Here is a 12,683-nt window from a genome sequence, read left to right as displayed (position 1 = left end):
GAGTTTAAATCCCTGCCTGAGGTCTTTCTGCATGTCTCTTGTGCATGAGTGTGTTCTCTCCAGGTACTCCGACTTCCTCCTATCCATCCATTGTCTATACCATCTTATCCCCACAGGGTCGCCGGGGAGGTGCTGCCTATCTCACTGACTGTGAGGGGAGTGGTGGCCTAGTGGTTGGAGAGCAAGGCATTTGCATCCTGGAGAGGGCACAAGTACCCTGGTTCCAATCCCACAGCCTGCCACTCTGGGTCCCTGAGCATGACCCTTAGTTACTGAATGCTTCCTGGACACCGCACAATGGCAGCCTGCTGCTCCCTAAGGGATGGGTTAAATGCAGAGGACAATTTCTCCATTGTGAGATCAATAAAGTCTATATTCTCTCAAACCCCCAGTCAGTCATGGCAGATGGCCGCTCACACTGAGCCTGGTTCTGGTTCTGCTGGAGGTTTCTTCCTGTTAAAAGGGAGTTTTTCCTCTCCACTGTCGCTACATGCATGCTCAGTATGAGGGATTGCTGCAAAGTCAACACCAGTGACTGTCCACTGTCTCTACATGCTCATCCAGGAGGAGTGAATGCTGCAAGTCACTGACTGGATGCAATCTGCTGGGTTTCCTTAGATAGAAAAACGTTTTATCCAATTTGAATAAATAACTGAATCTGACTGAACTGTTCAATGATTAGGATTAATTGGAATGTATGAACCTGACTGTTGTGAAGAACCTTGAGACGACATGTGTTGTGAATTGGCGCTATATAAATAAACTGAATTGAGTTGTATTGAATTATATTATTATTACCATTAAATTCAGAGGCTGCATCCTTCAATGGCAGCGAGACAATAAAGCCTGTCCAAATTCAAATGTTTCTCCAAATGCAGCTGACAAATCCTTCTTTTTCCCAGATTTGAAGGATGGGTCTAGTGTATCCTTGCGGGCTCACCCATGATTTATTGTGGGTCGATGTGGATTGCTCAACCAAATGTGGCAACGGCAGAGCAAAAACATTCATATATTGCACCTCCTGATACACAAAATGTACTTTAGGCAAAAGTTTTTAGGCAAAAACATGGCTGTGTAAACCTGAAATATCTGATCGATTTATGAAGATATCACATTGTTTGGCTGAGATTAAAGTTAAGCTGCATAACGAGATCGTTTTATTTAACTTTAATGTCTTGATGGAGAGTAGATTGGAAAATTAATAATTCATCTTTATTCCTTGTTGTAGAAATGTGCTAAACTTGTTTTAATGGCTATTTTCAGTTTATATTTTAGCTAAGGAAACTTTTTTTTTTTGGTGGTATTAAGCAAGATGTTCCTCTTATGCCTGGTTCACACAGCAGGATTTTTATGCCTATTTTTGACTCAGTCCTCCCATCCGACATGCCCTGATCATGGTGATGGCTCTAAAGATGATCTTATGAGATTCTCCTGCTGTGTGTGATGTGTTAAGAGTGATCTAGGCTGCTCAGAAGGACGTCAGGACCGCTCCGACCTCAAATCGGGAATATTCAACATGTTGGAATGTCTTGGCCTGATATCCTACAGGGTGGGGTGTTCCTTGGGGAAAAACGAGCCTGTTGAATGCGACCTGTAGCCAATCAGAAAACGAGGTGCAGAAACACCGTTGGAGGGGGGGGGGGATTACTCTGAACTCACGTTTGATCTTGAGAGGGTTTACGAGATTTCCCAATCTGAATGATCGTGAGCGGAACCTGTTGGTACGTTGTGCCTACCATGTGGCTGGACGCCACACACTGTAGGACCGAACCTGATTTTTTTATCGTCATGCCTGGGGTTTCAAACCCACAACTTTAAAATCTTGCCGTGTGAACCAGGCATAATGTGCCGTTTTGTGTTAGAGAAGCTGAGGAGAGGAGCGCAGGGAAGGGATGGGCAGACTGTTATATAAAAGACAGACTGGTACTTTAATAAGTTGCTCTAAAAACAAATTCATTTAAACTTTGTTCACAAAGTTATTATGTTAGTGTTGTAATACGTTTTACTAATAAATTAAACAAATGGTATTTGTCATCTGTATATTTTATTTACAGTGTTATATTTTTTATATCAGACTTGATGATGTCTCATCAGGATTAGCGGTTCAGCTAACAAATGGGTTTATTTGTTTTGCAACCCTTTTAGTCCCACGTATGTTTAAATATCATTAATACAAATATTAAAGAGTGTGTATGAGTGCTGTAGTTCAGTGGTTGTTCCCCATCCATGGCTGGGCCTAACACATCTTTGAGGCAAAGATTTCTTTATAACTGCCTTGTGAAAAGAAGGGAAGCAACAAAGCCATTTCTGACCAGAAACAGAGTAAAACTCTGCAAAACATACAAGCATGGACCTTGATGGACGGCAGCAACAGGAGGAAAGTTATTTCCCATAACTTCTCCCTTCTTTTTGTTTGGGATATCTGGAACATCCTTTGAATGGGGCGGTGCTGGTATGTGAGTGTGGTCATGAGTCCTTTGTGGTTCCAACTGTAAAGCAATCAATTTCTTCCTAAGTAATCAGAAGAAAGATAAAGAAAGAACTTTGAAGCCACAGAACACCAAATCTGTGCTGCTGCCAAAGCGTTTGCTGCAGACCCCTCTACACTAAACCATGATAGGTTAGGCTGACTTGAATGTGTGTCAGAAAGCTTCAGTTTATTATAAAGAGAAGAATCATTCTTACAGTGAGAAGTCTCCTTGTGCTCAGAGTGTTTCTGTGCTGACCTTCATGTCTCTGAGTTACAGTTTATCATGTAACTCAGCACTTCTCCGTCTTTAACATTACCGTCATGACACAGACTCGACTTTAAATTATGTCAATATGCAGAATCAAACTCTGCTGTAATGAATTCACATAAACATGGTTGTCACAATAGCGCCGGGTTATTATGGATTTTTCAGTCTAATGCGTTTGGGAATGAGGTTATTGAAATTTAATCCTCTGAGTAATGTGTTTAGGCAGCAAACGACTCCTCATTGAAACGGGGAAGCCTTGACCTTTCTGGATGCATTTGATCACTGTCAGCTTCACTTTATCAAAAGTGTGTGTGTGTGTGTGTGTGTGTGTGTGTGTGTAGAAAGTTTGAAAAGCTGTGACATTGAGGTTGTTTAACTCTTTAAAAATATTCAAAGCGGAAAGAAAAAGAGTGATTTTATAAAACTTTGTGAGAAACAGAGACCGTCATAAGTTCTTCCCTTCCTTCAGTGCCAGTGATTTATCAGAAGGCAGCACAGTTTCGTCTCCTGGTGTTCAGCATTGCCAAAGCTATAGATCAGAACTACACTAACATTTACCAAATCGATGAACCAGATAGGCCCAACCTTCTGCTCCTCTCTCTGCTGCAAGTGCATGAAGACCAGTTTACAGGCAGGACACCTCCAGGCCATAAAAATGACTGCCTCCAACATGAAGGTGTATAATGGAGCAGTAAAGTTAGGAGATGTTCTCTCAGCGAGGATTTTGTTTCTGGTAAATAGTGGAAATAAAGAATATCTTTTTAAATTTACATATACACAATTGACTTTACAATAGAATATAATGTGAGATGAGTCCATGTATGCATGATGTTGTTGGAAGAAACTGTCCCTGTGGCGGCTGGTTTTAGTGCTCTGCAGCGCAACCTGGAGGTAAAAGTCTAAACAGTATATGTGCAGGGTGTGTGGGGTCTGCAGAGATTTTAGTTGCTCTTTTCCTGATCCTAGACCTGTATAAGTTCTGGATAGAGGCATGGCCGTAGCTACCATTGAGGACACCGAGGTCCGGACCTCAGTATTTCTCTGCTGTGTATAAAATGAAAAATTAATCACAACAATGCTTTCGAACAGCGTGGTTCTCTGAGTAGCTCCACCAGGTTTCTGTAGGAGCCGCTGCAACTGTGTAAGGCAGTCAAACTCAATGTCTGCGAAGAAGAGTGCAACTTTGCATACCCTACCGCTAAAATAAAGACCAGAAGAGGAAGAGCGCAGCTGACGCTGGAACGTAACAGTGGTAACTTGTTAAAAATATTTTACTTCACCTTCTTCTCCAAAAAACAGTTCACTAGCCTTCATAACACTGTTTAGTTAGAATAGTTACCGCCCATTGGTGAGACCCATGTCCTTGTGTTGTTCAAAACACAAATACTGACTGGCCTTCAGTACATTCACTCTAGACTACTACTGACCACAGATAGATGTGTTATTACAGTGATATCCAGGCAAAATTTGACTGCAAAGAATACAGTACAAATTAGTTTCATTATAAAATATGTGTATTACTTAATAAAGCACAATTTAATTATATTTGTGTTCTTTTAGAAAAATATTCCAGTGAGTCAAGTCTAAAGTGAATTCAGACATAAAGACAGACTGAGGCAGGTGGATTGATTTATCAGGAGAGACAGGTTAGAGTGTGATTAAAGAAGTAAGAAGTATGTTCAGATCTTGTGTTTTGAATGTTTGTGCAGCGTGAACAATCAAGATTCATATAAACTAATTCATCTCATTTCAGTGAGTCATCATGGTTGTGCCCTTGCTTCAGAGGATGGATGCTCATGGATTCACACACACACACACACACACACGTCACATTCAAGTCACCTATGTTTTAAATAAATTCTTTCATTTTAATTAGGTTTTGGTCTTCATAATAACTGATGTGCATGGGGATAAGTGGTGGACCTGAGTATTTTTTAAAGTCTGGCTGCCGCCCTGGATAGAAGAAAGGTCAGCCCTGATGATTCTCTCTGCAGACCTGATAGTTCCTTGTAGTCTGGACCTGTCCTGCTTTGTAGATGAGCTAAACCACACTGAGACGGATGAAGACAGGACAGACTGAATGATGATAGTGTAGAGGATGACCAGCAGCAGGGATTGCACATTTGCCAGGTGGATTGAAGGAAGGGGTGCGCGTAGAGACCGCCGAATGGTGGCAGAAAGCACCACAAAAACACCCAGAAAACAAGAGAGCAAAACTCCGAGGCTGCCATCAGCGGCGCCATCTTGAATGTAGGGATTCAAAAGTACAACTTCTATTTTAACCTGCAGAACTTTTTTCCCTCATGATTAATGTTTGTTAGATTTAATTGTTCAACTGAAACAAAGTTCACACAAATGAGTTTGTCAAACGAGCTAATGTCCTTAAAAGAAAAATCTGAATAGGCCAAAATCGGACTCGACCAGACAGACCTCAAAGAAAATCTCTATCAACATTTAACATTTCTGACACTGAAGAACTGGTTACGAGTATTTACCCTGACTAAGTGGAGGTGCTAAACTATTAGTTATTAGTTTTGCTGTTTTGGAAATTAATGGAGGACCTGAGTTTGCTTAACTCTTTGCCTTAATTTGTCTTTCTTTCTTTAAACTTCTGCATGCAAACAATCTTTATTCATTTCCAGAGACAGAGACATTCAGCTCGTTAAACCTGGCAGATCAACTACTGCACGTTTCACAGAATTTCTCCCAACCCGACCTCAGCTGTGCTTGTTTTTGGGGAAAATTTAAGGTTGCAGTCTCATGATAAAGTTTCCTAATGAGCTGCGTCTGCCTTAGCCCTGCTGTTGTCAGCTCATCTCCGCCGCAGTGCTGCTCAGGTGGCAGCAAAGTGAGATTAGTTCGGAGAGGGAACATTTTCCTGCTGTCACTTCACAGAAAACAGGTTGACTCAAGGACCTTAAGAGTTCTTAATCGTTGCTGTTGAAGCCGTTGGCGATGGATTAACTAATTGTTTAATTTTCAAAACTTCTGTGTGTTTAAAGGTTTTGGTTAAAAACAGGAGCCACTGGGAATTTACTTTACTTTTACCTTCTACTTAGTTCCTTGGCTACTGTTGACCTAGTAATGGTTGGTAGACGCTGTACAAGTCACACAAAGTTTGGGTTCAGGAACTTTCTGCACCTAAATCATAATCTTTTTTGTTGTATTTTGGGAGTTTTTGCTCTTTTCCCTCCGTGCACCACCGGGTCAGTTTCTCTCCAGTTTGGAGACCCAACCAGTAAAACCAGCAAAGTATTTAATGAGAAATGGTTAAGTACAAACTCAAGATATAATATAAAATTAATCAGTTTACAAAATATGCCAATGAAGAAATACAGAGTGACATTCACCTTTGGTACCGGGCTCCACTTAGCACATCTAGGATGAGCCAAATGAAGCCAAGAGCAGTGCACGAGTCCGTCTTTTATCTATGCCTGTTCTTAACCCTCCTAAAGGGTGTCATCCTCTTGTATCAGTTTATCCTTGGCTATGTGTTGCATTTTATGTGATCAGTGGTTATGGTGTGTAAGCGTGCAGCAGTGAGCGGTGCGGCAGACAAGCAACAAGGGCAGATATATTTAACTAGGGCGGCGAAGAGATGATTAGAAAAGGCCACAGAATCATACATCCATAACATTTTACTCCCAAGCTCTGTTCATTCTGGGATTTACTTTTTATAGGGCATTGATTATAACTGTATTATTATCAGTCAAACAATCATTTCAGCCTCCTGGAATTTGCAGTACCTTTTCTGTAATGGAGCTGAGTGGTCCAAACATCAGAAATTCTCACATCACCAGGTCTGTATATGTGTCTTTGGCTCATTTGTCTGTCCTGAATCATTAAAATAGAATGCAAGATTAATGTTGGTGAATCAGTGTGTTCAGGCCAGGGAAATATTGTCGGAGTTCTGGGAGTTTCTTTCTGTTCACCTGTTTTACCTGCTACTAACCCCATCCAACCTCTAGATGGCACCAGACACACGGTAGGAGCTGAGTCCACAGGTGTTCTCCATCAGCCTCATCAGGAGAGGAGCTTAAGTACCCAACGTTGCCAACACTCCGGCGCCTGAGTGTTAACCTGCAGCGGTAACTCTAGCTGGCCAAGACAAGACTCCTTGTGATTTTTTTCAGAGTACTTACCTTCTCGTGTCCTCCTTCCCAGGTTACTTTCAGTTCCGAGCTTCTTATCCAGTCTGCGTATGCAGAAGATCCAGACTCTCTCTCTGCAAGAGAACTTCACGGATTATCTTCTCAGTTGGCTGCATTCTGGTTTCAAGTCTCCTCAGGCTTCCTGTGAACGAACCTGGCTCACCCTCCACCGTACTCTCCTCCAAGATCATCCACCTGGTGCTACCTCCACCTCAAGTGCAGACAGAATTACCTGGACCATTCACTTACCCGACACGCTCCCGGAGTTTTCCCATCATCTCACTTCTCCTCCCCCCTGGCGGATCTCCTAATCACCCTTTGTAAGCAAAAATATAGCAAGATCAACAACCCAAAATATTACCTGTCACTTACCATTGATCCCTTCTCCATACAGCGGCGAGTTCCTGTTTCTCCAGCAAACAAAATATTTCTCAATAAACTTGTTAAAACCTTTCCTGTTTCCCTGAGTGTATTTCTGCATGTGGGTCAAAGCAGCCAGAAAAACGATGACAGAACACTCTGACCCAGCAGATACACTCAGGAGGACTCTTTCAGATCATAGCCTCCAGATCCAGTCCCACAGAAACTCACTTCGATCCCTCCTGGAACAACAATGACACAGCAACCAACAAATTGAACAGATGTCCTCTTTACTCCAGCATGCTCAGAACAGTCTAAACCCCGCTGCACCAGAGGGTGCCGTTAAGTCCGCCATCTCACAGCAACTTCCTCATTCCCGTGATGTCATTTCCCCCAATCCGGAGAAGTTTTCCGGTGAGGTTGGTAGTTGTGGAGGTTTCCTCCTACAGTCCTCCCTAGTATTTAATTGCTCTCCACAATCTTTTCCCCATGATGATGTTAAAATCTCTTTTATTTTAGGACTCCTTTCTGGAAAGGCACTAAGATGGGCTGAGGCTCGCTTTACCGACCATAACCACTTCGGCTGCACTTATAATGATTTTATAAGTGAATTCAAGCGGATTTTGGACACCGAATTAGATCAGACCAATACAGCCCGCCGTCTGTGGGCGTTAAAACAAAGAAACAAACCAATTTCAGAGTTTTCTATAGAGTTTCGTACACTAGCAGCTTCTTCAGGTTGGGATACCTCCACTCTTAAAACCGCTTTTTTCCAGTCCCTTGACAAATCTTTGAAGGATGAGTTAGTTTTGCTAGATGAACCCAAGACTCTAAATGAATTTAGAACTTTAGCTACTCTAGTTGATAATAGATTGAGAGATAGAACAAAGTCACGTTTTGAAAGGTTTGCTGTGAGATCACAGGCACCTCTGAGCTCAGTTGCAGCACCTCGCCCTGAACCACTTACATTTCTCCAGAACCCATGCAAATTGGTCGGACTTGGCTCTCCCCAGAGGAACGTCAACGATGAATGGAATCCAAGCAGTGTTTATACTGTGGCAGACACGGACACTTCATCGCCTCATGCCCAGTGCGACCAAAAGAGAGGGTCCGCCAGTTGTAAAGGGGAACCTGACGGACCACCATTTCACCCCTACCAATAACAGATTCACCATACCAGCTATCATCTTGTTCCCCTAAGACTCACTCCACTTATCTGCTCTCATTGACTCAGGAAGTGAGCAAAACCTAATCGACCAACGCTTGGTGGAACAGGCTCAGATCGACACAGAACTCCTTCCTATCCCTCACCTGGTTTCTGCTATTAACGGTGAGAACCTTCAACACATCACACACAAGACCAAGCCTTTAGAATTAATAATCTCTGGAAATCATCGTGAACTGATATCCTTCTTCGTGTTTCCTGTTTCTCAGAGTCCCCTAGTGTTTCCCTAGCTACAGAAGCACAATCCACTCCTTAACTGGTCTAACTGTCAAATTAGTTCCTGGTCCACTAACTGCCTCTCATCCTGTCTACATTCAGCCGTTCTACCCAAACAACCAGAACCTGATTCTGGAAAAGCAGAGTATCCTGACTTAACTTTAGTTCCTGAGGAGTATATGGATCTAAAACAGGTCTTCAGTAAGACTAGGGCTCTGTCCTTACCCCCTCACAGGCCAAATGACTGCGCCATTGACTCTTTGGGGCTCCTCTGCCCTCCAGTCGACATTATAATATCTCACGCCCAGAACGACAGACCCTCGAAAAATAAATCGGCGAGTCCCTAGCTGCAGGCATCATTCGTCCCTCAACGTCTCCACTAGGGGAGGGGTTTTTCTTTGAGGGGAAAAAAGATGGATCCCTTCGTGCATGCATTGATTACAGGGAACTAAATTTTATCAAAATCAAGAACAAATATTCTCTTCCACTCATCTCTTCCGCATTCAAACCTGTACAAGATGCTACCATGTTTTCCAAACTCGACCTCTGTAATGCTTACCATCTCGTCCGTATCCACCAGGGGGACGAATGGAAAACAGCTTTTAAGACCCCTTTAGGACATTTTGAGTATTTGGTTATGCCTTCAGCCTCTGTAACGCCCCGGCTGTGTTTCAGGCCCTAGTGAATGATGTCCTGAGGGACTTCATCGATCGTTTCATTTTTGTTTTTTTAGATGACATCCTCATTTACTCAAGAAACCTTTCAGAGCATCAACAACACATCTGCTTGGTCATTTAACACCTCCTAGAGAACCGTCTATATGTAAAAGCTGAAAAGTGTGAGTTTCACAAGACCTCTGTTAACTTCCTCGGATTCATCCTAGTGGGTGGGCAGGTTCGTTCAGACCCAGACAAGATTAAGGCTGTACTCGAGTGGCCCACTCTTGACTCACGTAAACAGCTTCAACAGGTTTTGGGCTTTGCCAATTTTTATAGAAGATTCATCAGAAACTACAGTCAAATTGCAGCCCCATTAATCGCTCTGACTTCCACAAAACACCGTTTTGAGTGGACTCCACAGGCAGATGCTGCTTTTCATAAACTCAAGGACAGTTTCTCTCAAGCTCCCATTCTCATTCATCCAAACCCATCAAGACAATTCACACTAGAAGTTGATGCATCAGACATTGGAGCAGGGGCTGTGCTAACCCAAGTTTCTGACTCTGATGGCAAACTTCACCCTTGTGCCTTTTTCTCCCGCAGATTCAATCCAGCCGAGAGAAAGTATGATGTGGGAAACCGAGAACTCCTGGCAATAAAACTGGAACCGGAGGAGTGGCATCATTGGCTGGAGGGAGCTGAACACTCAGTTGTGGCATGGACAGATCATAAAAACCTAGCCTACCTTCAAGCAGCCAAATGCATTAACCCTCGCCAGTCTCGTTGGTCCCTTTTCTTTTCACGTTTTAACCTCTCGATCTCATACAGACCTGGTTCCAAGAATATCAAGCCCAACGCCCTCTCTCGACATTTCTCCCCAGACGACTCTGACAAGGAGCCTGCTCCCATCCTAACGCAAAGTTGTGCTGTTGGAGCCCTCATGTGGGATGTGGAGAATTTGTTATCCCAGGCCCTCAGAAATTAACCAGATCCCAGAACTGGACCCCAAATTGGACTTACGTCCCATCAACTGTCCGGTCCCGCCTGATCCACTGGTTCCATTCATCCAAGTTCTTGGCCCATCCTGGCTCTAGTTGATCCATTGCCCTCATCTCCAGAAGGTTTTGGTGGCCGTCCCTTCATAGAGACATCAAAGAGTATTTACAAGCCTGTACTATTTGTGCTAGAAATAAGTCCTCTAACCAAACACCCATAGGACTATTGCAACCCCTTTGTGTTCCTAAGCGGCCCTGGTCACATATAGCCCTCGACTTCGTCACCGGACTTCCCACTTCAAGAGGTATGACCACCATACTCACTATTATCGACCGTTTCTCTAAGACCGTCATCTCATTCCTCTCAGAAAACTACCTTCTGCCCTTCAGACAGCTCAACTTCTGGTGAAACATATTTTCAGACTCCATGGTATACCTCTGGAGATCCTCTCCAACCGCGGACCTCAGTTCACAGCAAAGGTTTGGAAACAATTCTGCTTATCATTGGGAGCTAAAGTATCTCTGACCTCAGGATATCACCCTCAATCTAATGGTCAAATGGAGAGGATAAATCAAGATCTGGAATCCATCCTCAGTTGTTTAACATCAACCAAACCCACAGACTGGAGCCAATTCCTGCCATGAGTAGAGTAAGCTCATAATTCTCACACTTCTCCTGCCACAGGTTTCTCCCCTTTCAAAGCTTCTCTGGGCTACCAACCACCATTGTTTTCCGCTGATGAGAAAGAGATCTCAGTCACTTCTGTACGTCATCACATCCGTAGATGCAAACATATCTGGACAGCCACCGCACAAGCCCTTCAACGCACTGCTGAGCAGAACAAAAGGTATGCAGACAGGAAAAGGGTTGCGGCTCCCCAGTATCAGCCTGGTCAGAAGGTTTGGTTCTCGTCACGTGACATCCCCCTAAAATCAATGTCCAAGAAACTCGCCCCCAGGTTCATTGGCCCGTACGAGATTGAGGCAGTTATCAGTCCTTCAGCTGTCCGCCTGAAGCTTCCTTCGAGTCTCCGCATTCATCCAACGTTCCACGTCTCCCAGATCAAACCCGTTATCACAAGTCCTTCTTGGGAAATATTGTCGGAGTGCAAGTAAAACAGAATTACCTGGACCGTTCACTTACCCGACACGCTCCCGGAGTTTTCCATCATCTCACTTCTCCTCCCCCCTGGCGGATCTCCAAATCACCCTCTGTAAGCAAGAATATATCAAGATCAACAACCCAGAATATTACCTGTCACTTATCATTGATCCCTTCTCCATACGAGTTCCTGTTTCCCCAGCAAACAAAATATTTCTTAATAAACTTGTTAAAACTTTTCCTGTTTTCCTGAGTGTATTTCTGCATGTGGGTCAAAGCAGCTAGAAAAACGATGAGAATTATAACAAGAAACATTAAAGTTAATTGTTCTGAGTAGTAAAAATAAATGAATAAATAGTAGTTTTTTATGTGGCTATTTGCCCAGGGTGATGCTGTGCCAGAAAGTGGCACCAACACACTGAAACAAAATAATTGTTGTTGGCAGCATTTTTTCAATGAGAAGTGGGCGCCCCATGTGTTGTTCACATCGTAATCTCTGAGAAAACATGTCCGTACATCACGGCTTGGTAATGGTGCTGAAGTTGGTGTCTGGTTAGAGATTCCTCTGCTGCCAATTTAAAGGACTGCTTCACTTTTTTATTGGAAATCTGGACTAAAGTATTTAAAATTGCTCCAACTAGGAGCAGTCAACTATCCAAGAACAATTATGCCATGTCAATGTTTGAGACTTTATGTATAATTGTGACCCTGTGTGGATGAGAGAACATTCACAGTAAATTATTTTTGCATTAAATTAAAGTTATTTGTTCTATATTCATTTTATCGATCCTGAAATGTTTTGAATTAATATGATATTCATGCCCAGGAATTAGTGAACTCCTCATCAACATTTAACAGTTGGCTCAAATTTTCACTGTAAAATCGGCCCAATTCTAATTTACAGCAAACCAGAACCAAAGAGTCTGACTCAGGTAGCTTCAGCTTGAAATTAAACTAAGAATGACTTCAGGGTGGACGTTTGACTCTAATACTAAATGAGCTCCGGCCCAGCTCTAATGCACATGCAATAACACGAACATGTCTTGTCTAGTGCTGTTATGTCATTAGCCAGCACCCACCAATGCATTAATGTGCTTGCATGCTCCCTTTCCTTCTTTTCTTTCAACCTTTGAGCAGGTTTTTAAATCAATAGGTCAGAAAGACACATCCCGCCCACCAGCTCTTTCCTTCCCGTCCATCATTACCTCCCACATCTAAGGAGGTAAAGTGGATGTCA

General features: G+C 43.0%; 2 protein-coding genes across 7 annotated transcripts in view; both read left to right on the top strand.

Moving 5' to 3' along the window:
* The window catches only part of LOC124856956 (nuclear factor 7, ovary-like), a 605,901-nt gene that overhangs the window by 111,034 nt on the left and 482,184 nt on the right, over positions 1-12,683 (top strand). The gene's annotated exons all lie outside the window — the stretch shown is intronic.
* raly (RALY heterogeneous nuclear ribonucleoprotein) overlaps positions 1-12,683 on the top strand; it is a 100,407-nt gene that overhangs the window by 14,011 nt on the left and 73,713 nt on the right. The window contains exons 1-2 of one of the 6 annotated variants that reach the window (XM_047347972.1): positions 6,145-6,826; positions 6,903-7,209. The exons of the other annotated variants lie outside the window; for them this stretch is intronic. The gene's annotated coding sequence lies outside the window, so the exon portion shown is untranslated. Of the gene's footprint in view, positions 1-6,144; positions 6,827-6,902; positions 7,210-12,683 lie in introns of those variants that run through there. 6 annotated transcript variants of the gene reach the window in all.

Source organism: Girardinichthys multiradiatus, chromosome 20, assembly GCF_021462225.1.
Source record: "Girardinichthys multiradiatus isolate DD_20200921_A chromosome 20, DD_fGirMul_XY1, whole genome shotgun sequence".
In the NCBI taxonomy this organism is placed as follows: Eukaryota; Metazoa; Chordata; class Actinopteri; order Cyprinodontiformes; family Goodeidae; genus Girardinichthys; species Girardinichthys multiradiatus.
This window is presented reverse-complemented; position numbering and strand designations above follow the sequence as displayed.